Source organism: Ambystoma mexicanum, chromosome 11 (genome assembly GCF_040938575.1).
Source record: "Ambystoma mexicanum isolate Mex_15411 chromosome 11, UKY_AmexF1_1, whole genome shotgun sequence".
Taxonomy (NCBI): domain Eukaryota; kingdom Metazoa; phylum Chordata; class Amphibia; order Caudata; family Ambystomatidae; genus Ambystoma; species Ambystoma mexicanum.
In genome coordinates this window covers 120,421,688-120,448,211 of record NC_090934.1, presented here as the reverse complement: position 1 = coordinate 120,448,211, position 26,524 = coordinate 120,421,688, and positions in this window count along the sequence as shown.

The window sequence follows — 26,524 nt, the reverse complement described above, 5'->3', positions numbered from 1 at the left end:
GTGGCTGGGAGGCTGTTCCAAAGGGAGGAACCAGCCGAAGACAGGGATCTTCCCCCAGCTCGTTTTTTTTTGCAAAACGACTAACCCTGAGGGAGGTAGAAGTAGAGGAGCGAAGGGCTCGAGAGGTGAGGTATTTACGGAGGGATAGTTGAAGGTATATTGGACCCAGGCCCCAGAAAGCCTTGTGGACAATGCAGAGGGTTTAAAATGTAATCCTTGCATCCACTGGGAGCCAATGAAGGGATTTCAAGGCTGGAGAGATATGATCCCAGGGCTTGAGGCCAAGGACAAGTCTCGCAGTCCTGTTCTGGATTAGTTGTAGAGGGCGGAGAGTGGAGACAGGTAGATTTAGGAAGAGGCTGTTACAGTAATCCAGTCTGGAAAGAACCAGAGCTTGGGAGACAGTGAGCTTTTGAGGGAAGGAGAGGAAAAGTAGAGTAACTCTAAGGAGGTGAAGTAAAAAGTTAGATTTTTTGGAGACATCAGAGATGTGTGCGGAGAAGGAAAGTGTAGAGTCAAAGATAACCCCAAGGTTCTTAGCCGCGCAAGTGGGGGTGGGAGGAAGGCCAAGGGTCGCCGGCCAGCGAGTGAGAGGAAAGGATGGAGATGGTGTACCAATAAGGAGGATCTCAGTCTTGTTGGCATTTAGACATAGATCATTGGCGGAACACCAATTTTGAATGGCGATTAGACAATCGGAGATGAGGGAAGGAGAGGAGGAGGCTGAAGGAAGCCTGAAAAGGAGTTGGGTGTCATCAGCATAGCACTGGAAAGTAGAGCAGATCATTGAGATGCAGTAAGCGAGAGTTGCCAGGTATTGGTTGAAAAGCCAGGGCTAGAGGATAGACCCCTGGGCAACACCACATGTGGAGAGGGAGATAGAAGATAGGAAGGACCCAAGTTGTACCTGGGCGGGTCGATCAGAGAGAAAAGAGGTCAGCCAGGCCAGATCCTGATCAGTGATACCGAGGTTGTCACGAAGACGATTGAGCAGGGTGGTATGGTTGACCGTGTCAAATGCAGAGGAGAGGTCAAGTAGGATGAGGACAGAGGGAACGTTAGAATCGAGGTTGGAGAGCAAGTTTTTACGGATGTTCAGGAGAGCAGTTTCCGTACTTCTGGCAGCTCTGAAGCCAGATTGGTGGTCATGGAGGGAGCCAACAGAGCGAGAATGGAGATTAAGCTGAGAGATGGCCAGCTTTTCCAGGAGTTTGCCCAAAAAGGGAGTAATGGAAATTGAGCGGTAGTTTGCCGGACATGACTGATCAGCAGTGGATTTCTTGAGGAGAGGATGCACAAGGGAGTGTTTAAGAGGGGTGGGGAAAGAGCCAGATGCAAAGGAGAGGTTGCAGAAATCAGCAAGGGCTAGCGCAAGGGTGTCAATGTGGTCCTTAATGGTTTTAGATGAACAGGGAAGGACCTGTTTTGATGAGGTTTTCATAGATCGGACTTGTCTAGATATCTCATCAGGGGAAAAAAGAGGAAAGGAGGAGAAAGGGGGATGAGGGGTAGCTGAAAGAGAGTCAGCAGGCTGAGAAGGAGAGGGAGGAGGAGGGGGAGCGGAGTAGAGGGTGGACAGGATGTCCTGGGTTTTAGAGATAAAGTGAGAGTTAAGGGCATTACAAAGATCCTGGGAGGAGAGAGGAGTGGTGGAGGCTGCAGCAGGGTTGGCCAGCTCCTTGCAGATTTTGAAAAGTTCAGCCGAGTTGTTAGATGCCGCAGAAACGCTGGCTTGTATGTGGACTCTCTTCTTAGTGTGGACAGCAAGTTCTTCACTGAATGTTCAATGTTTGGGGGCCTCTCAGAGCGCCTACTTTTACTCAATATTTTCTAAAGCCAATTTTCACCTAAACCTTTAATGGAGCCTTGTCTTTGAAGAAACATGATGAGATCATTCCTTTTTTATGGTTTGGAACAGTTTCGACCCATGAGCGCTCCTTTGACAGTGGTTAAACGTCACATTCTTACACTCCTTCACCAGGTCAGCTCCTGGAGGTGCCAAACCCAGCTCCTCACAAAGGCATTAGAAGAAAAAGCCAAGAAGAGTCTTTCAAACATTGCTCCTCTTTCCATTTGCAAAACCTATATGTAGATGACAGGTATGAAGAGTGCATTTACTGTCTCTGTCCAGATCATGGCTTGAATGGTTTGTCACATCTGCCAGTCTATTTCCAACAAAATGCTAAAGGATTGGCACAGTTGCTCGGTGGCTTGACTGGTTGAGAGAACTGTGTCGCCCCGGATTCTACCTCTGTTAGAAGATTATCATTTGCTCGGCCTGCCAAGTTTGTGGTCGGGATTACCTCTAAAAAGATGTCTAGATAGTATGATGGGGTAACCAAAGAGAAGAGGGCAAAGGGTGATGGTGAGTCTCAGGCTTCTTAAAGTTCCTCCAAGCTCTTCTCATTGTCAAAATCCTCTTCAGGACATTCTGCCTTCTCCACTCTGAGGCGCAGTTAGGGATTTTGTTGATAAGTGCACCAACCATGGCTAACACACCCACAGTCTACTAAGGTGTCAAAAAGCCACTCTTAGTTGAACAAGCCATCAACCAAACGTAAGGACCCCAACAAGGACCAAATCGTCAACAGTGAGACCAGCAACAACCACCTTGTTGACCACAAAACCATTAACAACCATTGTGCTGACAACAAAACAGCCAAACATTATCCCGTTGATGATCTTGTTGACAAGATGACAAACACTGCCCAGAACTCCATCAATGACCCCATGTCAATTGCATCTTCGGTTATGGAATCCTGATGCAAGACCATCTTGTCAATGGTAGTTCAGTCCAGTGCATCATCCTTGACTAAGGTTGATGCCCATAATGCACCCACATCAAAAGGCTAGAAGATCACTCCCTCTTCTCAAACCTCACAGCCTATACAAGAAGAGAACACTCTAAAATATACACAGCTGTTTCTGCGTTTTCCCAGACAGACAAAGCTAGGTGTTTTAGCAGTCTTATGTCCCATCTGCTCTTTTGGAACTGGAGGAAATTACTTTTCAGAGCCCAGAGGTTCCATTTGCTGAGTAGGAAGAGTTGGAATACGTAGAGGATTGACATCAAAACCTTGATTGATGAACCAACATCCATAATACCACCTCAACAGCCACGCGCTCACTACCCGCCGCTATGTGTTCTGCATTCACTTTAGCCACTACTGACAGAAGTGAAATCGAAGGTTCCGGGTGCATCCCCTAGAAGTATAAAAAGTACAGAACCCCTTATGATGCACACACATGTCTCAAGGCACAGCCAAGCCCGGAACCAGCTGTATCAGCAAAACAGTGACTGATGCTGTAAAGGCGGCAAATCATCCATCATCTTGGTTTGCTAAAACCATAATCTCTGTTACAAGATGGTACATGTTGACATTTCTGAGGCGTTCACTTTCCTAGACAAAGGTCAAGCTGTGGCTAAGCAAGCCATTTCTGTGTCAGTAAATCTCGTGGACACTGGTTTTCTGGTGTCTACTAATTACAGGATGGATGTGCAGGCAAAGGTTGTAGACATACATTTTGACAGGGAAGAGCTCTATGGTAGAAAAGTGGACAACACAATATATGTTTAGCACTCATACATAAGATCGGCATATCCAAAGGGCGGTCCACTATGAGACACACACTCAGGATGCCAAGAGAGTCGCAAAGGGGTCGGCTACTCTCAGCCTGACGAGCAGATGTTCAACCAGCATTCACTCTCTGTTCCTTGCTGCCTGGCATTTCAGCAAAGCAGTGGAGGAGTGCATGTTGGATTGCATTCCTCGGTGGTGAAAGTGACATCAGACTTTTGGCTACTATCTCCGCTCACTTTCCGGCATGTCCAAGAATTTCTGCAAAACCCACTTAGAGTACGACCGGTGTACAAGAAAGAAGTCCATCTTAATATCCTCCAGGAAGAGGTCCACATGCTCTTGCTAAAGGGACCGATGTTCCACCTTTGCAAGGAATTAAGGCATGCAATCCAGATACTTCTGGGGTTGGGCGGTTGGACACCAATCTTGGATATCAGGTTTCTCAATAGGTTTTTCAGGTCGCAACACCACTTACAGTTAGTTGAAGGTCCTTATGTTTTGCCTCAAGCCAGTCCCAAATATCTTCACAGAATTGTAGAGGATCAGCCAACTGCCCCTGCAGGAAGTCCAGCCCCCCTACTACCTGCATGCTGGTAGCCTGAAATTGTGCCATCCTCGACACCAGCAGTTGTGACTGTTCTGCGTCGAATCTTCGAGGAAAGGTATCCACTAAGAAATCTCTATCAGCTGCATTCCCGAAGAGAAGACAATCTCTTGGAGGAGATGCCCGAAGGAATATGAAATAAGTTGGTGATGTCACAAGAAATGAGCGTGACACACATAGAAGACTGGCGGAAGAAGAGAATGTATGGACCTTATAGAAACTGGTGATGAAGTAAAGAATCGAGTAACCTTTCATATGCGAAACGAAGATTGCACGTATGAAGAGCACTGTAGAAAATGCAAATCGTTCAATAACTGTAAAGATGCAGCAACGCACGTAGATCAAGTGATCATATAAGCTGTCTATACGTATTGAAGAGACTGCTGTTGGAGCCTCCATTATAGCCTCCATTATATAGAAGCTGGGCATCGGTGTAACAATTTTAGTAAGCTCAAACCATGAAAAGAAGGGCTGAATTAGCTGGGAGCATGAAAAAATTGAGAAGGGCTGCCTGGCCTGGTGTCAAGATTGAAGGCAGCTAAGACTGGTTATCTATTCTTGAAGGTAGAGAATGTGAGAAGCTGAACCATTCCTTGTTAAGGTGCAAAGAAAGAACACCATGAGTGCCAAGTTTTATTAATTCGAGACAATTAAATACTGCAAAATGGGCTGAATTGAGGTCTATGGTCACGTGAAAATAGAGTGGGCACACAGTTCCTGAACTATGATAAGCATGTGCTCACACTCCCTTATATTCCAGAGATGAAAATACACTGCAAGGCCAAGTTCAAAGACAATCTTCATGGCAGAAGGCATGGATGATGAGAAATGTTGGGCTAATTGGGTGGGGAGGCAAAGTCATGTCCACCTACTGACACCTGGGGTATGAGCTTACGTGCTGCTAGTGAGCCAAATGTGTCAGATGGGCATGAGCGTGCCAACCAATTGTAGAGGACCATATAACGAAGGGCCTTATAATTTGAGAGCCAATGATGTACCATGTTTCTAATAACGGTTGAAGTTGACTTTCACTAGGGATGGGCATGAGTTGTGGAAAGTATACTTAGATGTTCCCCTTCAGCCAATCACAACCCCCTGTAGGTTTTTCTTATTTGCCACGCAGTATGATGTCACATATGCCGGATTTATACTATAAAAGAGTTGTTTTTTATGAAATGCTTCAAGAGAATGCTGTGTGACGTCCATTGATGTCCGTTGTAACTCCCTGTTTTAGACAATTGATAATAAAACAGTAAACAAACTTTGCCATCTTCCTGAGTTGGTTTGATTATTTGGTGTAAAGAGTTGTTCTGCACCCCATCCACTGCATGACACGCTATCCGCCAAGGGCCCTAAACTCAGAATATTTGGCGTGGGTGGATGCTCATCTAAGAAAGCATGGGCTACATGTTTACCCAAACATGGACGGCTGTCTAATCTGAGCGCCACTGGAGGAATAGGCCCATCATGTAACCAACATGAAAGATGCTAGAGACCCTGATGTTGTTGGTGTTCACAGTAAATTTCACAACATCATCTTCATTTCCAACCATAAAGATTGTTTAGCTATGACTGGGGCCTAACGCCTTAGGCTCTCCGGATGTTTTAGCTAAAAGCTCCAACCAGCTCTGGTCAGCGAGTCAATGATACGGGAGAGTGGGAGTCATAGTCCAAAAGATCTGCAGGTTTCAGACCCCTGACCTAGGATCTCTACTGGATATGACTATCTCAAGAACAAGACCTTCCAATGACAGAATGAAAGACCTCATGTCTGTCTTTCGACATCACAAGTTACAACCATGGTTTGCTCGTACAGCAAAGTGTCATCTTGCGTGTCTCCCATTTGGAATTGCTGGCTATGCATGCGGCCATGCTAACAGTATCTGGACACTACATGGCGACAACAGCCAGGAGACGAGAACATCAAGATTCACAAAAACAAGTTCTGACACAGCCTTGTCTCATGGCAGAACAAGGGCAATGTGTTAAAGGGGCTCTATTTGCTGATCCATAGTTTACAGAAACAATTCTGATGGACTCGACCATAGAAGGCTGCATAGCCCACCTGGGGCAGCTACACGCCTAGGGTGTGTGGCACTTAGAGAAGTGCATACACATCAAAGTGCTGGAAATCCAAGAAGTGCCTTCTGTTCTCAAATTCTTCCTGGTCATCTCAGAGGAAAGAAAGAAGGACAGCGGTGTCTGGCCTACCTCTTCCTGCTCCAACGATGTAGTGTCCAGCCCTCATAAAGGATATTGTCCCAATCTAATTTTTTAAAGGATGTAGTTCGTCTCTGACTTCTTAACGGCTCTAGTGCCGCCACACTCACTAATTAAGGAATATAAATCCTGTCTACTCTTTCAAGAAACTCTCCAGAGTTTTTACCGAAAGCACCATTACCCTGTTATATATATTTAGAAAAAAGAGGGGCTGGGGGTGCACTCTAGTTCCCAGCTTTGTTTACCTTCTGCAGTTCAGTTGCTCTTCTCCTCCAAGCTCTTTCATGCCTCTTGTAATCTTCAGGGAGGCAGTCTGTTCAGGTGTTGCTGATTGGCGCCAATTTTGGCCTCAGGGAATTCTGGTAGCTGTAGTCAATGCTGGTAGCCAGGAACCAACTCCCCTCCAATTGCACAATATAAATCCTACAGTAGGGGGAGGGGAGAAAACCAGCATTATGGCTTTCGTAAGTTGGTCATGGGTCACCTCGGTCCTTCGGGTATTTAAGCGCGTTATAAATACGCAACTAAGACAAAAAAACTCCTGTAACTGCACCTAGATGCCCCCGGTCTGTGTGAGCGCTTTTTTAAAATAAGAAGACACAAAAAAACATTGCCAGTTTCTTCAATCTGTATCTTACAACTCACCTTCTTCTGATGGGTGTCACCCAGCCTGGACATATTTTCACCCTCCCAACACAGCAATGGACTCACCCACTCTGGAAAACCTTAACATGCAGTCAAAAATGCAGGAGTTCCTTCTGACTTCCCATAGTCGCAACCACATCTGATTTAACCAGCTTGGCCCATTCAGTATGTTGAACGGTATGCCCACTTATACACACCACAACAGGTCTTTCTTCTAATCCTTCCCCAATTAGAAGCACTACCACACTCAACAACACACTGCACAACAAACATATTCCAGAACGTGTAAGGTTTGCTTCCACACCCACATCGCGGAGGGCAGTAACTTCTGTAAGCACAGTCATTCTCCACAACTCGACACAACTTGGCCTTTTTAGCAGTGGCCCTTTTGGAGAAAGTAGACCAGGTCTCCTTACCTGAGGTGGAGGAATCTCTCAGCGCCGCAAGCAGCAGCCCAGGACTCCTTAGTGCCACCAATCTAAAAATGTTGGCAGCACTGCGTGTATAAACAACATGTGCTGCACACTGCACAATCTACATACAGGCTGCAGCCTGAACTTTGGAAACCCGTATTCTGGAAATAAACACAGCCTGGGAAGCGCGAGCCAATTGGCAAAGCAGAAATGCGTGTCTCAGGCTGTATTTATTTCCGGGTCCGTCCGGTCCTGAAACCTCTAGTCCATCGCGGGCGGCGTGCCGCAACAAACTGCGGCAAAAAAGCAAAAGCAGAAATAGGCATGCACAGTTCAGTGTGAAAAAAAAATGTTTTGCTTTTCAAATTTCACAGGGGGGGCAATGGGGGGGCAGCATTGTTATAAGGGTGGCCGTGGCCCCCCTTGGCCACCCCTTGGCGGCGCCCCTGGCACTACGGCTACTAGGATCTGCTCTGGAAGGCCCAAGTCATTCACTTCCGGCAAACAGATAATCGGTTATGCAAGCAACAGGGGAAGATTTTGCACCACAATCCCCTCTCTCTGAGCCTCAAGACGTGTCACATAGAAATGCCTAGAAAATGTCCTGACATTCTTATTGCATTGAGCGCCTAATCCACAAAATGTTGTTACAGCATGACATTTAAGTGTTTTGTCTGGTGGTGCACTCTGCAGCCTCACACCCCTTTCCTATGCTCCCAAATGATTGTCAAAGCGGTTATGAAAGGCTTGTTTAGGACGTTTTCTATGGTGAAGAAGATTGCATCCTATTGGGAGCTCAACTACACATTCCAAGTTGTTGGGTCATCCCTTCATTTTCCTACGCGAGGGGGCGGGGGGACATCAGATTTCTTTCTTGGAAAACAACATTCTTTGTAGCTCTTCAACTGCAAGAGTGAGAGAGGCTCTAGTCCAGGTAGTTCAAGAACCGTATCTCAAATTCCACAAGGACAAGGCCATGCTAAATTCATGCCTACGGTTCTTTCAAGATCTTACATCAACCCTTGGTTTTGCCGACCATCCTCGCCAATCCACCCATGCTGGCAGAGAGCGTGCTCAGAGACGTCTTTAAAGTAGCTTGTGCCCTGTGCCCCCACCCTGGGGGGAGCACCACATTGCTACATGATTCAAAGTATCCAGCAACAATCTTTTGCAAAATATGGCAGGTTGGTTTATGGTGCGCTGCTGAAGCTCTAGACCTGCAGCCTAGAGGTTGTTCAAAAGTACAAACTGTTCTGATCAATGAACCCTGTGAAGCTTTCTGTGGTCGTTCTCAAACCGCTTTTTGATGTGTGAAGAAATGCGCTAGCGCATCTCATTACTTGCACCAAAACAAGTGCAAAAAGAAAGTGTGCCCACATCCACAAAGGGCCTTTGAATGTACACATTCATGTGCCCCTTTCCACTCCCTTTGCTAATTTACACAAATAAGGATGCATTTTGTCGTATTTCAATGCGCATATTTTTTTTATTTTTTATTTATTATTAATATTTATAATGCGCCGGTAGCTCGCAAGCCTTGGGCACAGATACAAGGACACAAAGACAGACAAACAGTGACTAGACAGGGAAGACGGGGCGACCATATAAATTTACTCTGCACTAGGCATAGGCTGGGGATGTCATTTATTTGAAAATGTGGGGTTTCACCAGTTTGCGGAAACGGATGTAGTTGGTTTCCAGTCTTAGGTGGTCAGGAAGATTGTTCCAAAGACTGGCTGCGAGGGTTGGAAAGGATCTGCCTAGGCCGCTTTTAAGTTTGTGTACCTAATCCCAAATGGGATGTGCTTTCAAATGCACAAAAAGGATTGCACTTCCCCTGCGCTTAATTGGACTAGGTGCAGAGGAAGTCCCAATAAATGATAGGTTAATTTCAGAGCCTTTCATGCATTTCCTTTGAAGTGGGAGAGAAGCGGTGTTGACCACTGCTCTCCCACTTGCCTTTAAATCAAAGAAGGATAGAAATACTTTTATTTTATTTTTTAGTGCATTTCATTTTGGCACTCTAAAATACGCTCCAGGCACCCACATGGCTGCTGGGAGGCTGCAATACATTAGTTTTACAGCACGCTCTTGGCACTAATGTATTCAAAGGATCGGGACAGCAAATCTTGGAATTGCTGCTCAGCCACCCCTGAAATGTGCAAGTCACCTTTGGTAATAAGGCGACTTGCACATTTCTAAAATTAGTGTAACAGGGCATTTTTTGCACTTTTTTTCATTTGCACTCATTTTTGAGAATCTACCCCAGTTTGTGCTTTCACTATAGCACAACTCCTATCGTATTCTCACCCTTCTGTAGTACATACATCGCTCACATGCAGTCCTGAAAGTAGAAATGCATATTGATAGATTTGGGAGCTATACTTTTTCAGAAGATCGCTAGCACAGTAAACACTCATTACAGAGATGTGGGTTCAGATGCCAGATCACAGTGCCAGTTTCTGTCTGAGGTACACAAACGTGGGTGAGTATGAACACTTATCTCATAGTAGCACGTAATGCAGTACAATGTGATGTACCTGCGCCAGATAGAGCTGGCTAGAAAAAGGGAGACAGCCTCAATATGATGCAGGTCTAGAGATTCCAGACTGCGCAGCCAAAGTGTTGAGGTTCATATCCTGGCTTTGCCAGTGGAGGATGCAGTGATCCTGGACAAATCATCTTATCTCACTGTATGGCACTTTGCTGCCTTGTGTGTGGAGGTTTTCCTTCTCACATGCTAGCGGCATTGTTTAGCCCATTGCCCAATCTCTCAATGTAGGCCATTTGAGTGACAGGGTCATAGACAGAAGAGAACCAACCAAATGTCACATGCCTCTGGCAAGAATATTTTCAGGTGTGCTTATCTGGCAGATGAAATGGGTTTCTTTTTTATACAATTCCAAAGCTACTTCTGCACACCATGAGAAACAGTTGACACGTTTCTGTGTCGGGTGTATATAAAGCTTTAAAATACAATAGAAAAAGCCATATGAAATCTTTTAAACTCACAATAATTAGTATTCTCACAATCTATACTTGCCTTGTTGATGCAGAACACCAAGTAAGAATTATTCTATTTTTACATAACATGCATCTATATAGCTGTATTTTTAAGTTGTGTTATTGTGTGATTTGTGTACTGTCTACATCAGTTCTAAAAAACAGGGTAGGTTTTCAGTTCATAAAAGTCAAACACTGACAGACAATTTCACCTTACTTTATGATAAGAACTCGGAAACAATGAGTCAAGTGCAAACATTGCACATTGGATCAAATCCAAGATTCACCTCTTAACCAATGTGTATGATCCTGGGCAACTTATTTAATTTTGTGATGCCCTACCTTTCAAATTGCCCATTCTCTAAACATTTCAGAATTGTTAGTCCCTAACAATGATTTAGTTCTCGGTGTAAAGTCTCACCTTCTGGTAACTTCTCATATATATCCAATATCTATTCTATGCAATGGTATGAGTACCTGTCTTTCTGTGTCCAATCTGTCTCCATGCTTGAGTACTATTACATTCAGTCAGAGTACTAATATGAGTTATTTTAAAAATGTGTGCTGTACCCTCGTTGTGGACTGCTTATGTTGCCCTTTAAATGCCACTATTATTCTGAGTCCAGCAAGTCTGAAGAAGTTAAGGGTTCTGGAAGGGAGTACCCATGCATATTCAGATTGCTGTGGAGCAACATATCAAGCTATGGGTTGTGATTGCACTGAGGTGGAGTACGACCAGAGATTCTGGATCCATTAATTTCATTGGTTCAGGGGGGTCCTAAAGGTGTCTGGGCACTGAGCCCCAAAATTCCTTAAGATGGCCCTGAGTGTTCTTCATTTGCTGACTGTTAAAGGAGCTCTCAAGTATTGTGTAGATCACACCAAGGACCTTTGTTTCTCAACCTAGCCTTTGGCTTTGTTGTGGTAGGAAAAAGACATTCCAAAGACTGGTATTTGCAGATAGTTGCCAGCCTACATTGCCTTTTACCATAGGGAAGCTGGAAGGCCTCTCCTGGGCAGACCAAGATCACACTGAACCAGAATGCTGACAGCCACTACCCCTCTGCTGGTAGGAGTCCCTCTCTATGTCATCTTCTAGACCACAACTTGGTCACTCATACATTTACAAGGTTTTATTTTCTTGAGAGGAACACTACAGAAGAGTCCAGAGAGAAGAGGTGGTCCTACACAGCCTACATAATGTGAGCCACTTTTGATGTATTCTATGTGCCTTGAGAAGATTGGCGTAGCTGCCTTGTAATCTATTCAACAGCATGTGAATCTATGAAAGATTCGAGGCCAGAGAAGAAATACTATTCTTACCTGTAATGGCAGTTCTCCAGCATTGCTATCTTTATTAGATTCAAATGCGACTCCCCCCCATACCACATGCGGCACTGTACTGTACACTTCCATGGATAATCAGACTCTTAAAATGGCCGTCGGGGGAGAGCCAAAGGGGTCTGCTGCCAACTGTGCAGGACACAACAGTCCCAAAAGGAAACTGATAAAGCTTTAAAGTAACTACAGATCTTGGTTTATTTACATATAAGCTACATTGGTATTGTACCGAGGATTCCCAGCATGACGACGGGAATATTCAACATCATGTGAATCTATGAGAAGTACCAGTGCAGGAAAACTGTAGAAACTATTAACTAACTTTTTTTTTCGTTGAAGCCAAAGCTCTCGTCGTCATATAACAATTTGAAAAGTCCCTATTTTTCTTAAACAAAGAGTATATCGAATCCACCAAAACAATAGCATTTTCAGCCCAACCACATTTTACCATAATCCAATCAGTACTCCCGGGCTATGCCCCTGGTTCTCACATGCTAATAAGCATTTCTAAGAGACTGCCTGCTGTGTTGTAGAGATCAGGCAGTTCACAGGAACGAGAAAACGCGTAGAAAGAGAGCCTCTAAATTCCAATGTTGGGCCTCATTAAGAGGTTGGTGGTATATTGGTGGTAATACCACTGAGATACCACCAAATGGTATTACTGTTACTGCACTTGGTCCAGCGGTAATAACCTTCAGATTGCAAGTGGTGGTTTGGCGGTGTTAGTCCCCATTTTATGGAGTCCAGTGGGAATTTTTGGTGGTATTACCACCGGCTGAATTACCGAGTGGTAATACTGATGATTTTTTGGAGGAAAAGTGGAGGATCTACTGGGATGCGTGCGGGCGCTGGAGGGCCCTGGCTGCGGATTCCGGGAGAGATATGTGGTACACGGGATGACTCCAGGGTCAGGTTTGCACTGTGCCTTCGATTACGTTCTGGGCAGTGGCATCTAGTTTTCTAGGAAACTGCTGACACATGAAAAGCGCCACTTTCAGGATAAAAGGCTAGCGTTTCCTTTCCTCAGTGCGCCTTAATGCTTCCATGAGTTAGGTTCTATCCTTCTGCCTCTCTATGGCCTGTAGGTTCTGCTTTGCCTCTTGTACCTTGATCTACCATCTACATCTGCATCCTATTTGCCTTACCAGTTCTGCCTTTACTTTTTCTCCCTTTTCTTACTATTTCTTTGCCCTGGTGTTCATATTTCAGCTTTCATCTCTTTTCTCTAAGACCTGCCAGAGGGTGGCTCCTCTGACAGATTGTATTACCAACTGCACTCCATGGCCCAATGGGATTTCTGTGGCCCTACTGCATTCGCACCACGTGAAACCTGTGGTGTGAGGGAACTGGTCCCCGACTTTGTCCAGGTATACACTCGTTTGGACTGTAAGGAGGCTGAGTCTCCTGCCCATACTGACCTCGATCCATCCTGGAAACCCCACCAGTCAGTGCCTCCAATAAGAAAGGGAAGGGAACTTTGCAACCAGTAACCGGTAAGCAACACCCGATCGACCAAGTCCTTGACACTAAGTGGAGAATTCGGGGAGTGTTCAAAGGGGAGATGTGATATTCAGCCCTTTTGTAATTCCCATCATTCACCATCATTTTCTACCATCGGGGAGTATGTGAGGTCACCACCAATCTCCCCTTCCCCAATCCTGAGAAAGACTTGGATGAAGAAAAGGAAGTTGGGAGTCATGAGGCTTGCCCATGGGAGTTAAAGGGCAATGGATTCCTATGGGCAGTCTCCATGTTGTCCCAATTTTGAGACCAGGCAAGATCAGGCAATCAACTTTGATTACACACACCTGACTTCCCTTTCTCTTCCCCACAGGGATAAAAGGCAGACCAAGAAAGCACACTGGGAACAAGGCAAAACATACGAGGAAGCAGCAGTTACGAGATGGCGGTTTAACATGAGGTGAAAGACAGTGAGACCAGAAGGGGTTGCAAGGAGGGAATTGTCCTTGCCTCTTTGGAGAAAGAAAACTGTTACTTTCACGAGCCCTCGAGGATAAGAAACATAAGACCAGGAATTAAAGCAGAAGAAAGGTGCATTTTGTGGTGAAGGTACCCAGGGCTTCCGGAATCGACGGCCGAGGTGGGGAGGAGTGATTGCTGCCATGGTATTGTCCTTGGCTCCGACAACAAAGCCACTCCAATAAAGTTAACAAAGCCGGTGAGTCTGGGAGACTGATAGCAGGCCGGTCTGTGTTAGAACCAAGGTTGTAAGCGGCAACATTGTATGAAGAAATCTGCAAAGAGCAAAACTTAAGGCGTATGTGATGAGTGATGTGAATCTACTTGAATGTCCAAGGAGTGACTGAACTTTTGAAACTAAAGTGGATACCATCTACATAGTGGTCCAGTGCCACATGGGTGCTCATTCGAAAGGTCTCTGTTAGGTATCCAACTGAGAGTGTAAAATTGTGAACTGAGGAATTCGAAGTGGTCCTGAAACAGGTCAAGCCAAACACTGTGGACATTCAAAAGTCTTCAAAAGCTAATACGAACTGTGATTGTGAAAAGGGGATCTGAGCCCGGGAGAGGGGGATGTGGGGTGAACCATGAGTTACCAGAGAAAAGGTATACAAACTGTAATTGGTCGGAGTCCGGCTGTGGGAGACTAATTGGGAGAAAAGGGATCTGAGCCCGGCCGCGGGATATCCAGGGTGAAGAGCGAATCGCCCGAATTGAGTGAAAGGGATCTGAGCCCAGAAGACGTGGATCCAAGGTGAACCGTGAGCCACCTACGTAATGATATTGTTGAGGCTAATGTGAACCCGACTGAGGGATGCCAACAAATTGAACTGAGTCTAGTCCGAGCCCGGCTAACTAGTTGTATAAAAGGGGATCTTAGCCCGGAAGAGGAGGGTCCAGGGTGAAGAGTGACTCACCTGACTTGCGTATTTTTAAAATAACCTTTCATTTGTTTTTGGCAGTTCAGGCCCTCTGAATCAAGAGACTTTGATAACACAAGAGACTTGGACAATCAATGCCCTGATGTTGGTGATGAAACTGTGTCCTTGTGCCAAAGAAGCCCAAGAGTGTGTTATGCTCGAGTGAACCGCCTTGTCCAATGCTGAAAACGTGGGGAAGGGAGGCCATCGGCTTGAATATCCTGACTTATCATTTTGTGAACACTTCTTTCTTTTTCAAGAACACTTCCCCACACAATTTGTAAATTAGCGATAAGAATTGGCAATAGTTTGTTTTTTAGTGTAGGCTCTTTTATTTTGATGAGACACCACTAGGACTACATTATTAGTAATTGATGGTCGTAGCTTGCTCCCATCTTAGATTTAGGTTTAGATAGGCGTTCATCACACCCTTAATAAGGTTCAATAAACACTCTTGAACTGTGGTCACTCGTGTCTGTCTTACTTTGATATCATGTCTTCCTTACACTTCCCAAAACATTCCTGGTCTATACAGTGCATGCACAACCTTCCGTTGTATTTCTTTTTCCATTCTGCCTCTTCCAAATCATATTTTTTTATTATTTAATGGAAAACTATAAGGGTCTGTGTGAAGTGTTGAAAGCGAGTGTCTAATCCGAGCATTTACCAATTGAGTGAGTCCCATGAAAATCCTTTGTTGTGCCCCTTCACTGTAGAGCAGCATTAGACTTTAGGTCCAGCCTGGGCACCCTCTACCATCTTAGGGAGACTTGGCTTTATAAGTAAGTTCCTGTAATGGAGAGACTCAGATCTGGTCCCAGAACTCATTGTGGGGACTCAATCCACATTTAATCACTGTAGAGGTTGGAGCTGGGCTGCCCCAAATGGAGTTGGCTCAAGACGATTGGATCCCTCCTACATGGGCACAGATAACCTAAAGCGCAATGAAGTGCAATGATACCCAGCTCGCATTTACAGAGGCTCACGCTTAGCCAAGACCAAGGTTTTGGTTTTGTGTGTGACTTTTATTCAGCAGGGAGTGGAAGGAGGTGAACGCTGATATAGATCCCCAGCTCAGTGATGAGGCCAACACTCGGGAGTTGGGTGTTTTCCCGTCCAGTGGTAAAATGGTCCAGGATGTCCATGGGAATTTGGGGGCCAAGAAACATGTGTCTATGTCTAGTCCCCATTCGGCAATGACATAGACGAGGGAGAAAATGATGGAAAGATACTCCAGAGGATGACAGGGTTAGTGAGGCACTGGGTTCAATTTGTGTTTTTACGATTCAGCTATTGAAAGCAAATTTAGACACATTGAGCATGATTATGAAATCAGTATTCTAAAACAACAACCACATTTAACTGGAAAATGATCAATAGGCCAGCGAGCGGAATCCAAATCAAAATATTTGCTGACGCTTGCAATGGGTTTCTCCCAGAGGCACTGCACAGGCCGCCTCAACAAACGTCTCATTATCAATCACAGCGGGGTCAGAGTACATTCAATTCTGGAACTTGGATTATTGAATTTGCTCAATGGTACCCTGGCGTTTCCTTTATTCTAGACATATGCTGTAACAGTACCATTGCAAATGCCCCTGTCTACGAATTGTGGACAGCAGTTCATTGCCAATTCTGCTCCAAGTGCAAATGGATGTTCCTGCATTATTAAGTGCAGAAACCCTACTAATCTGCCCCAGCTGTAAGGTATCTGGAAAGATGTCTTCAGCTATGCGGGATTGCTAGGGTTGTGTTACCAATGTCCCAAACCCAGTAAACTGCTTTAGCTTTGAAATCTGTAACTATTGCTAGAAGCAGCTACATATGTATTAGTCACAGCTCAATAGTTAAGGTCGCATTGAAGTTTACATAGTCAAATGCAAAGACACTTTCCTATGTAGCTTTTATTGGCCTATCTGAAAATTCGCCAGGTTTGGCAGTTACTGATTTGGCTAAATCTGGACAATAATGTCAAAGTGTTATAAACGTTTTCATGCCATAAAACATTTCTGAAAAATGTCTATGATATCTTAAAATTATTCGCTTGCATTTTAGAGGCATACACCTAGACCTTAGGCAGAAGTAGTTCATGCCACAACATTTCCGTAAGGTGTTGATCGTTTAAAACAAGGGCAGTAGGCACGGAGAGACAAACTAAATTAAAAACAGTCTGCAAAACACACAAAAATAGAACTAAATAAAACCTAGACAGTGAAAGGAAAAATATTCTGCAAAACGCAAAATATGAGCGGCAGCACCCAATAGACAATAGTGCCACTGTACAGGCTGGGTAGGGTCACAAGGACAAAATTAAATGAAAATAATTAGCAAAATATCAAGCAACATCTGCAGCCCTGAATACACCCTTCATTCAGTCATGCACACAGCCGTGGGTGGAACAAAGTGTGAGGAACTGGCATATGGCAATGGCGAAGAAGCCTTGACTTTGTGATTTGTATTAAATAATAAAATGATTCGAGTAATTTAATCTCAGAAAGGATGGTCTGCTAACTAGACCCCCTTTCATAAACGTCAAAGTTCGGAGAATGTGACTCATGTGATTTTGTCATATTATGTATGTGTTTATCCTGGATCAATATGGTTTAAACTACACTCATTTTTTGCTTATCCTTATCCTATCGGATCAATTAGTATGGCTGATATGTGCGTAATGGCATCATCACGCACAAACGTTTTTATACAGGAGCAAGATGGTGCCTGCATTCTGGCAGCACATGGTACAACATCCACATCTCACATGGACACCCCATGGGGTCGATAATCATATGATCAAATGACTCACCAGTGACTAACTTCGCAGGTATAAAATGTTGCCTTTAGACAAACTAATGCTGTATCATCCATTATATCTTCTTCCGGGCTGACCTAAAAAATGAGATATAAAAAAAGTGATGTAACTCTTGATCGAATGGGAATACCCCCCTCTGGCTTGAGGTAGGTTAACTTGCAGAATTGTATTCATTTTCGGCATTTAAATTTGTGTAGGGACATTTGGCACAACATTTCTTCTATTACATCTTAATTATTTCAGTTGAGGAAGACATATTGTGAAAGAGTTTTTGAAAGTTCGATAGCATATACACATCCTCCAATGCTTCTCTGAATTAATCACACACACCATCAATGAAACGTATGTTTATAATGCTTGCTTATGTTTCATTATATGTATTTCTGGCACTTTAAACATGCATTTAAAATGTGTTCTAACTATTTGCTTTTAGTTACATTGTATTGCACAGTTTAATTGTATGCAAAAATAACTAATCATTCCTTATTGGTGAGTATGACCTAAACTGATGTACACACAAAATATTCAATGAGCTATGCGTTCAGTCACTGTTGTTAAATTATCAAATTGCAACTGAGAAATGTTTAAGGAACTCTTTACATATAAACAGTGACAACATTTTAAGTTTTATTTGTCTAGCATAAGCGCACACTAATTGGATGTCCTTGTGAAGGCGTCTCATTAGTTCTTACTCTGTAATGGTGTTATAATTTTTTTGAGATTTTTTGTAGAGTAAGATAGATCTTTTACTTTGAGCGATTTTACATAATTACTATTGTATCTTTGTCTTTTTTGTTTATGAATTTATTTTACTTTTACCTACTTTGGTCTTATTATGAATTGACTGCATTTTAATTGATTCAGATTCCTTTACTTTAAAAATTGTCTGCATCTCCTTGATTGTTATTCATATTGATTATTGCTTGTTGGATTTTAGTCTTCATAAAATTCTTCTTTGTTACCGGAATAAGGAGCTGCAACTTTGTCCTAGCCCAAATTACTTTGACCTTCTTTCTCAAATGATTGATTTGCAACCACCACAATATATAAACTTAAATGTTATTTGATGTGATAAAGTTGGAGATCTTTCTTGAAAAAGAACAGGAACACTTTTTTGTTATTCTACTGTTCTAGCTCAATTTTCCAATTGTATTATGGGGTGCCCTTTTGTGACTCCATACCTGTCAGTCTGCAGGGAAAGTAACTGAAAAACTGTGCTTCTTATTTGATCCTTCGTGAGGTCGGGTAACACCTCTCTCGAGCATGACAGCCTCTCAACTGGAGATGTCCAGGGAAACAGAAATATAAGGGAACATTCCACACAAAAGGAATAACCTCACACCAGTGTGTTGCATACCAAAGGGCCTTTGATGCTGTAGGTCTGAGAAGGGGGCAGAGTTAGTGTAGTCAGCGAGAGCTTAGCATAAGTGGGGAAGGGTTTCACCATCCTGTTTCTCTATGTACCTCTCCATCCTTCCTGTCTTCATCACTTTTTTTAGCACAAATCACTTTGAGTATGATATAGAAAGACAAAGACCACGTATCTCAAAGACAAGAATTGGACCCTTAAAAGCAGGCTTGCCTTTGTTATGCATCTTTGATTCACTTTTGGACCAGTCAGAATGAAGTATTCAGCTGGACCACTTTTGGGAGAGTTGACTTTCCAAATCCCTCCACCAGTAAGGTGAAGTTTGAGTGTTCAAGGCAAAGACAAACCACTGTTTTCTAACCATCCCCAGGGTACATTGGAGGTCACCTGCTGTTGGAGGAAGACCTGCCTCTCTGCAAGCCACACCGGTACCCTGGAGCGCACTGAAGGTGAAGGACTCCTGCAGGTGATTGCTATCCTGAACCATGTTCAGAGAAACTTGCACAATGGCTTATCATGACGCTGAGCCCCTGTATTGGGACTCACAGCATCTGGATGATTGGAACAGCCAGGATCCCTGTTTTTTTCTTCAAACCACTTCAAACCACATTCAAACATGATCCGCTGGTACTGCTTTTAGCACTCTCTCGATTTTGCACCTCTGCTGCTTGTATCTTTGAAACAGCTCGATGCTGCATTGACACAAGTTGAGCCCATCACCCATTCAACTTGAAACAGCCACTCATCGCCGGACCTCATCTCGAACCACTGGAAGCAACTCATCATGTATGGTGCCTTCCTGGTTGCCACTCTTTTCCCCTACTTAAGGAGCCCTCCAGCCTCTTTTCCTTTGCAGATTGGGAGAAGGTGCAAGTGGATCTAGGTCACCTGGCCTAAGCCCCGCCTACCTGGTGCCTTCCTGCTTGCCGCTCTTTTTCCCTACTTAAGGAGCCCTCCAGCCTCTTTTCCTTTGCATATGGGGAGCAGGTGCAAGTGGGTTTAGGTCACCTGGCCTAAGCCCTGCCCACCTGGTACCTTCCTGTTTGCCGCTCTTTTTCCCTACTTAAGGAGCCCTCAAGCCTCTTTTCCTTTGCAGATAGGGAGCAGGTGCACGTGGATCTAGGTCACCTGGCCTAAGCCCCGCCTCCCTGGTGCCTTCCTGCTTGCTGCTCTTTTTCCTTACTTAAGGAGCCTTCTGGCCTCTTTTCCTTTGCAGATGGGAAGCAGGTGCAAGTGGATCTAGGTCACCTGGCCTAAGCTCCGCCTACCTGGCGCCTTCCTGCTTGCGCTCTTTTTCCCTACTTAAGGAGCCCTCCAGCCTCTTTTCCTTTGCAGATAGGGAGCAGGTGCACGTGGATCTAGGTCACCTGGCCTAAGCCCCGCCTCCCTGGTGCCTTCCTGCTTGCTGCTCTTTTTCCTTACTTAAGGAGCCTTCTGGCCTCTTTTCCTTTGCAGATGGGAAGCAGGTGCAAGTGGATCTAGGTCACCTGGCCTAAGCCCCTCCTACCTGGTGCCTTCCTGGTTGCCGCTCTTTTTCCCTACTTAAGGAGCCCTCCAGCCTCTTTTCCTTTGCAGATGGCGAGCAGGTGCAAGTGGGTCTAGGTCACCTGACCTAAGCCCCGCCCACCTGGTACCTTCCTGGTTGCCACTCTTTTTCCCTACTTAAGGAGCCCACCAGCCTCTTTTCCTTTGCAGATGGGGAGCAGGTGGAAGTGGGTCTAGGTCAGCTGGACTAAGCCTCGCCCACCTTCTTAGCCCTGCCTCTTCCTTTCTGCTCTTAACTCTTTAATCAAGGGTGTCTCTCGCCCGGTTGTCTGAAGCAAAGGACAGATGAAGAGAAGGGCAATTCCTGTTTGGACCTGTTCAGACCAGTAGGACCCAGGGCCCAAACCCTGCTCAGACAGCAGGTAAGCATGCACCAACATGTATTTACTCCCTCTGTCCTAACAGGCCATCCCCACCCTCTCTGTTCCCCCCTGTGATGTTCCTTTGTGCCCCCCTCCTCGCACACATGTGTTGCCTGTTTTGCTTGATTCTTCTACCCTGCACCCCCTCCCCCACCTCCAGCCTACTTCTGCAGGAGTCTGTCATGATCCATTCTGGTTTCACCATCACCGTCTTGTGGCCAATGCTGGATTAGATTTTTATGGACTTCATTGATTCACGGTGTGTCACCCTTTCTCAACTCTCATGCTAGACTTCCTTTGCATCTTGTAATCATGGTGGCCCTGAATCATGCTGTTCCATCTGCATCTTGTATCCTGGCTTGCAACATTATGTGTTACTACTGACTTTTGCAATTATATTTGCTCTACCCTCTTGCTTCTCCACTCTTTTTGACTGCTTACTCTCTGTTCTCTCCTCCTCTCCCTTTCTCCCTTTTCCTATCTCCTCCACTCCTCCCCTTACTTTCTTCTATGCACTTACTCTATCAGAATTGTCCCTGGACCTAGTATGATAGCAACCTCTTTTGTCTCTGCCCCCGCCACCTAAACCCCCGCCCAGCACTATCTGAAATGTCGTCAGGCCTAGTACGATAGTCGTTTGTTTTGTTCCTCCCCTCCCTTTCTGCACCCCTCTCCCTCACATTTTGTTTTTCTCCGGCTCTACCAGAAATGTCGTCAGGCCTACCACGGTAGTTGACATGTCTGTTTCCATTTCCTTCCCACTCACCCCATCCCTTCCTTATCTATGTCTTAGCTCTTACACTATCTGAAATGTCATCAGGCCAAGAATGATAGTTAATTTCACATCCTTACTGTTCATGGCCTGTAAGAATGTCATTGTATCTTCCCTTGTTCCCTCCCTTGCGTTGAAGCACTTTGAAAGACATTGTGTATAGGCGCTATATAAATAAACTACCATATCATGCATTGACCCGATCCAGAGGTTACCAATGATTCAAAACTTCTCTACACTGAGGTGCTACCTTGGCGGCCACACAATGGAACACCAAGATCACATCTACGAACCATCACTGTACCTCATCTCAAACCGCTTGAACGTCACTCACCAACCCTAACCAGCAATTACCACGTCTCAAACTTGCTTGATCTTTGAACTGTACATGATAAGCCATCCAAACTGCATCGCTCAAACGCCACAATTGAACCGCTCTGAGCAACCGATAAGAACCAACTCAATGCCTGCTCACCCATTAAATCTACACGAATCGCCACATTTGAGCCTGATCTGAACCACTTGCACCACACTGAGAAGCCTAGTTTGACTCTGTTGAACTGTCAAGAACATTGGAAAGGTATAGCAGCCCTCCTGGCCCATCTTTAGGCCGAAGAGATGGGTTTGGTCACCTTAATCCCCTTTTAAGAAAATGTTGGTATTGTAATTGCCTTTTTTCTTCCACAAAGGTGCATTTACATCTTTGCGTTCTCCCGAGTCCCATCAATGGCCTGTACAATCTGGGAGCAGTGCCCTACTCCAAAGAACAGGCCGGGCTTCTGGCAACATGGCGCCTTTGAACCTCTTCAAGTCGTGCATGGGGACTGGTCACTGCAGATGGGTGCCGCACCTCAGGATGCGTGGCTGGGACACCACCGACCTCACAGAGTCTGGGATCATGTCGACGTCACCAAATAGTAAGGAAAACAACCCGAAAAACACCTGTAAAAATAATCCAAAGAGACCAAATAATCACTGCAAGGGAAAACAAGGGTTATTAAGGGGAAAAGGGTCTCAGATGGTCCTTTAGAACCGAACTGACACAGAACTCGTCTTATCTCTACCGCCTATGGAACATGCTAATCCCCCCCTATAGTCCCAGGATAGATTGGCCACATCTGATTTAAACCCATTCCCCTGAACACGTGGTTCCTTAAATCGTCACAATCAAATCCTGGTACCTGATAGCTGGTGTCCCATTATTAAAATATTCATAAATGGAGAATATCACGTGATGTGCCCCCCACCCCAGTTCCAGATGTGATCAAAGTAACTTAGTGAGGGCAATACTGCACTAATAGCCAATAGGCCTTCTCATCAACCCAGACACTGTGACGCACACAAGCTGTCTCCCTGACCTTGTGCTTCATTTATTGGCATCACCTCTGCTCCTCCTATCCCAAATCAAGGAACGTTCCAGACATGGCTCCACCGTTATTTCCTTCAAATCCCAGTTGCCCAGTAATTACATGACTGGGGCACTGCTCTTGATTCTGAATTTCAAATATGTGTTTGCTTTTGTTTGTATGTCTATTTATAATTCATATGGGATGACCGCTCACTGGGGAGAGCATTAGTGATCTAAATCTTCATCTTGCCCATTGGCATCGCAAAACCTTTTCTCATGAATTTGTATTCCAAAGGGCGCATCTGTACCAGCTCACATTCCGTTCGCACCCTATTCAAGCACTTATCTGTGTACCATAGGTGCCTCTGACCTCGTCTTCAGTCCTGGGGAACGGGAAAGGGGATTTGTTTTTGTAGCTGAACTAACAGAGTCGCAGCTCCACGGCCTGCGTTCTATTCTATTCATTGTGTGCTGGGCCTTAACATCCAAAATGGCAACACTCCTGCCATGTTAACATTTCTTCTTTTGCCCTGTCTAGGCCTTCCTCTACCATCTGCCTGTGGATGTGCTTCTCTGCCCATGAGCCCATGAGGGGCTCCATTCTACCCTGTTTGGCTGGCCTCTACAACATGGCCGCTGCAAGACCGCTTCCAACAAGGACTTTCATTATCCATTCCTGGAGCCTGCCTCTGCGGAAAGCAGATTGGCTGGGGCTCATTAAATTGCACTATGGGCGCATGAGCTGGCAGGCAATGCCGGCCCCCTCAAAGGACCACCTATAAAGGCATTATTGTGCCCTGTCTGGACCTTGATCTACCATCTGCTCGTGGGGCACATCTCTGCTCATGGGTCCGTGAGGGGTTCCATTCGTCCATGTTCGGCTGGCCTCTACAATATGGCCACTGCAAGACTGCTTCCAACAAGGACTTTCACCACACATTCCGGGACCCCGCCTCTGCCATAAAGCAGATTGGCTATGGCTCATTGCATTGCACTATGGGCCTGGATGCCGGCAGACAACACTATACCCTTGAAAGACCACCTATAAGGGCCTTCTTTTGCCCTGTCTGGGCCTGTCCAGGCTTATAGGGGCCCAGCATATCTGCCAGCTCCACCTCGAGTCACCTGCTTCACCGTCCCATCCTGCCAACTTGCCTCTGCTCTGGACAGGTACGTGTCTCCCCTCCCTTCCTTTCTATGTCCTCATGCATTACTTGCTCCCCTCGCTCCTATTTATCCTCCCCTGTTGCTCCAGCCCTATGTCTCCATTTGGACTTGAAGCTGTTGCCTGTGTCCCACTGCCACTCTTCGATCCCGTTGCGTCGCTGCTTGGGCTCCGACTGTCACCTTCTCCCTCTGTGTGCCTTTCACAGCCCTCACTTGGCTAAGCCCAGCCTGCTTGCACCTTCTGGTGCCCTTCAGTCCATTGTCTCACCCTCTCGATTTGCCTGTCCTGCCTGATGGCCCCCGGCAGTCATAGGTCGAGTTGCCATTGTCCTGAGTCCCTTTTACTTGAGGTAGCCGCCAGTTCATCATGTTTCTACTGGTCTAATGGATCCCATGCCTGTAAGCATGCCTGAAGTAACCCCTGCACCTCCTGTTGTGGCTGCAATGATATATCCACGTGTCCAATGTGTCCTTTATCTTATTCTTGCCTGACTTATCCCAGCCTGCGTTGTGTCTTAAATTGCACCTTCCCTCAACCACTGTTTGACTATGCATCCTTGCTGAGTTTTGCATCCTACCTACATGCAACTACTGATTGACTCTGCAACCCTGCTGTTAGGCAGAATCATAGGCAGTACCCTTTGGGAACACCACACACAATTAAGACTACAAGTGACAGTACAAATTCACCTTTGGTACAAGCCTGTACTACACAGTAAATGGTAGTGATGGCTGAGCAGCCAGACTTATCGCAGGAGTAAAGTCAGCAGTATCAATAGTTACACAAAGGACAGCAGGTACTATGGTTCAAACAAACACGGACTCAAGGTTTCTGAGTAAAAGAATATACATTTATTTACACATCAGTTGTAAAACAATTCACCAAAGTAAAGCAGTAGTAAAATCACACTCTTAATATACTACACACCACCCAGTTGATTCTGGCAAGTTAAGCTCAAAATGAAGTGTGAGCAAAATGGCACTCCAGCAATTTAAAATGGAGGGAAAGACAAGGATAGACAAAAATTAAGCAGCACCAACAAGTAAGCAGGGCAATCTAGAAAAGGCGCCTACGGTGAGGAAATAAAATCAAGGGGCTTTAGCCAAAGTCAATGGACCAGAGTCTTTGCAGAGAATCACACAGTTCAGAGTAGTTTGCGGTTATGTCTTTGCCAAGAGTTCGGAACTAAGTTGGTCGGAAGAAAAGTTATTTTAAAGAATAGAGAAGGACAAGCCTCCGGATTGGTAAAACATTTCAAACACTTTCACTGAGGTCGGACAGAATGAACAACCGGGTTTGAACGCGACCTTAAATGAAGAAGAAGGCTGTAGCTGAGGCAGAAGTACCTGGCAGGTCCTGCAGGCTCACGGTTCCTGAATCAACTGTCGGACTGACATGAAGTAGGAAGACTGGAGGGTCCTGCACTACCCAGGGAAGAAACCAGCAGCAGAGTAAAGGAACAAATAAAAGGTGCGCTCCTTAAAACCCAAGCAGGGCCCGGTCCTCCTGGCTATTCGGTTCACTGTAGCTGTGCTCAGCAAATTCGACCAGAGGAGGGGGCCTGGCTTGCAGTTTTGCAAACTGGTTGGTCCCACCACCTCATGGGGAGAAGATTCTCTGCAGATCTTCCCTGTCGTCGAAGTTTGGAGATTCGGACCCGCAGCAAAGCTTCACCGGGAGGTTCAGTCATGGTAGAGGTCCTCTTATGTCAGCTTCTCTTCAGTTCTCTAGATCCAGTGGCAACTCTGCCTTCTTAATCCCAGAGACCTGCTTTTTATGCAGTATTTCCCATTCACACAGCCTGGCTGTCAATCACACAGCAGGATGGCTGTCCCGGCGGGACAGTCACCACAGCCAATCATACAGAGTGCGACATGGGTTTCCAAGGAGACCCTGTGCAAGGTGTTACAAACCCCTCCCTCACATCCTGTCGCCCTCAGACATTCAGGCGCTTAAGGAGGGCTTCTGTGCAGAAGCCTGCCAAAGGATGGTGAACAAAGAAACCAAACCTGGTTTGGCGCGCAGAGTAAAACACGAGAAAGACCTTTGCAAAAAGAAATGGCAAATAAACCCAGCCGGAACCAAATAAAAGTAAATGGTGTGCAGCGGATTTAAGTTCGAGGCTATTAACTTACCCTAAAACAGTATCAAGGCTCTTTAAATAGACCATGGTAGGAAAAATAGGGTACATACCACTACCACCAGCCAAATCGTAAAGAAAGGGGAACGAAATAATGTTCCATGAGAAACAGACAAAAAGGGATAACTATTAACCCTTTCCAGAACTCCATGTAAGATCATTTGTACTCGGTCTGTGAATTTAAAAAGACTAATAAAGTCAATGGCAACTTTACATGTTCTGGGAGACAGTTGTCAGTCCCAGAAATTGAGTTTAAAGTGGGAAGTCTGAAAAAGACAACCCTGTGCCACTGCACTAAAGGTGC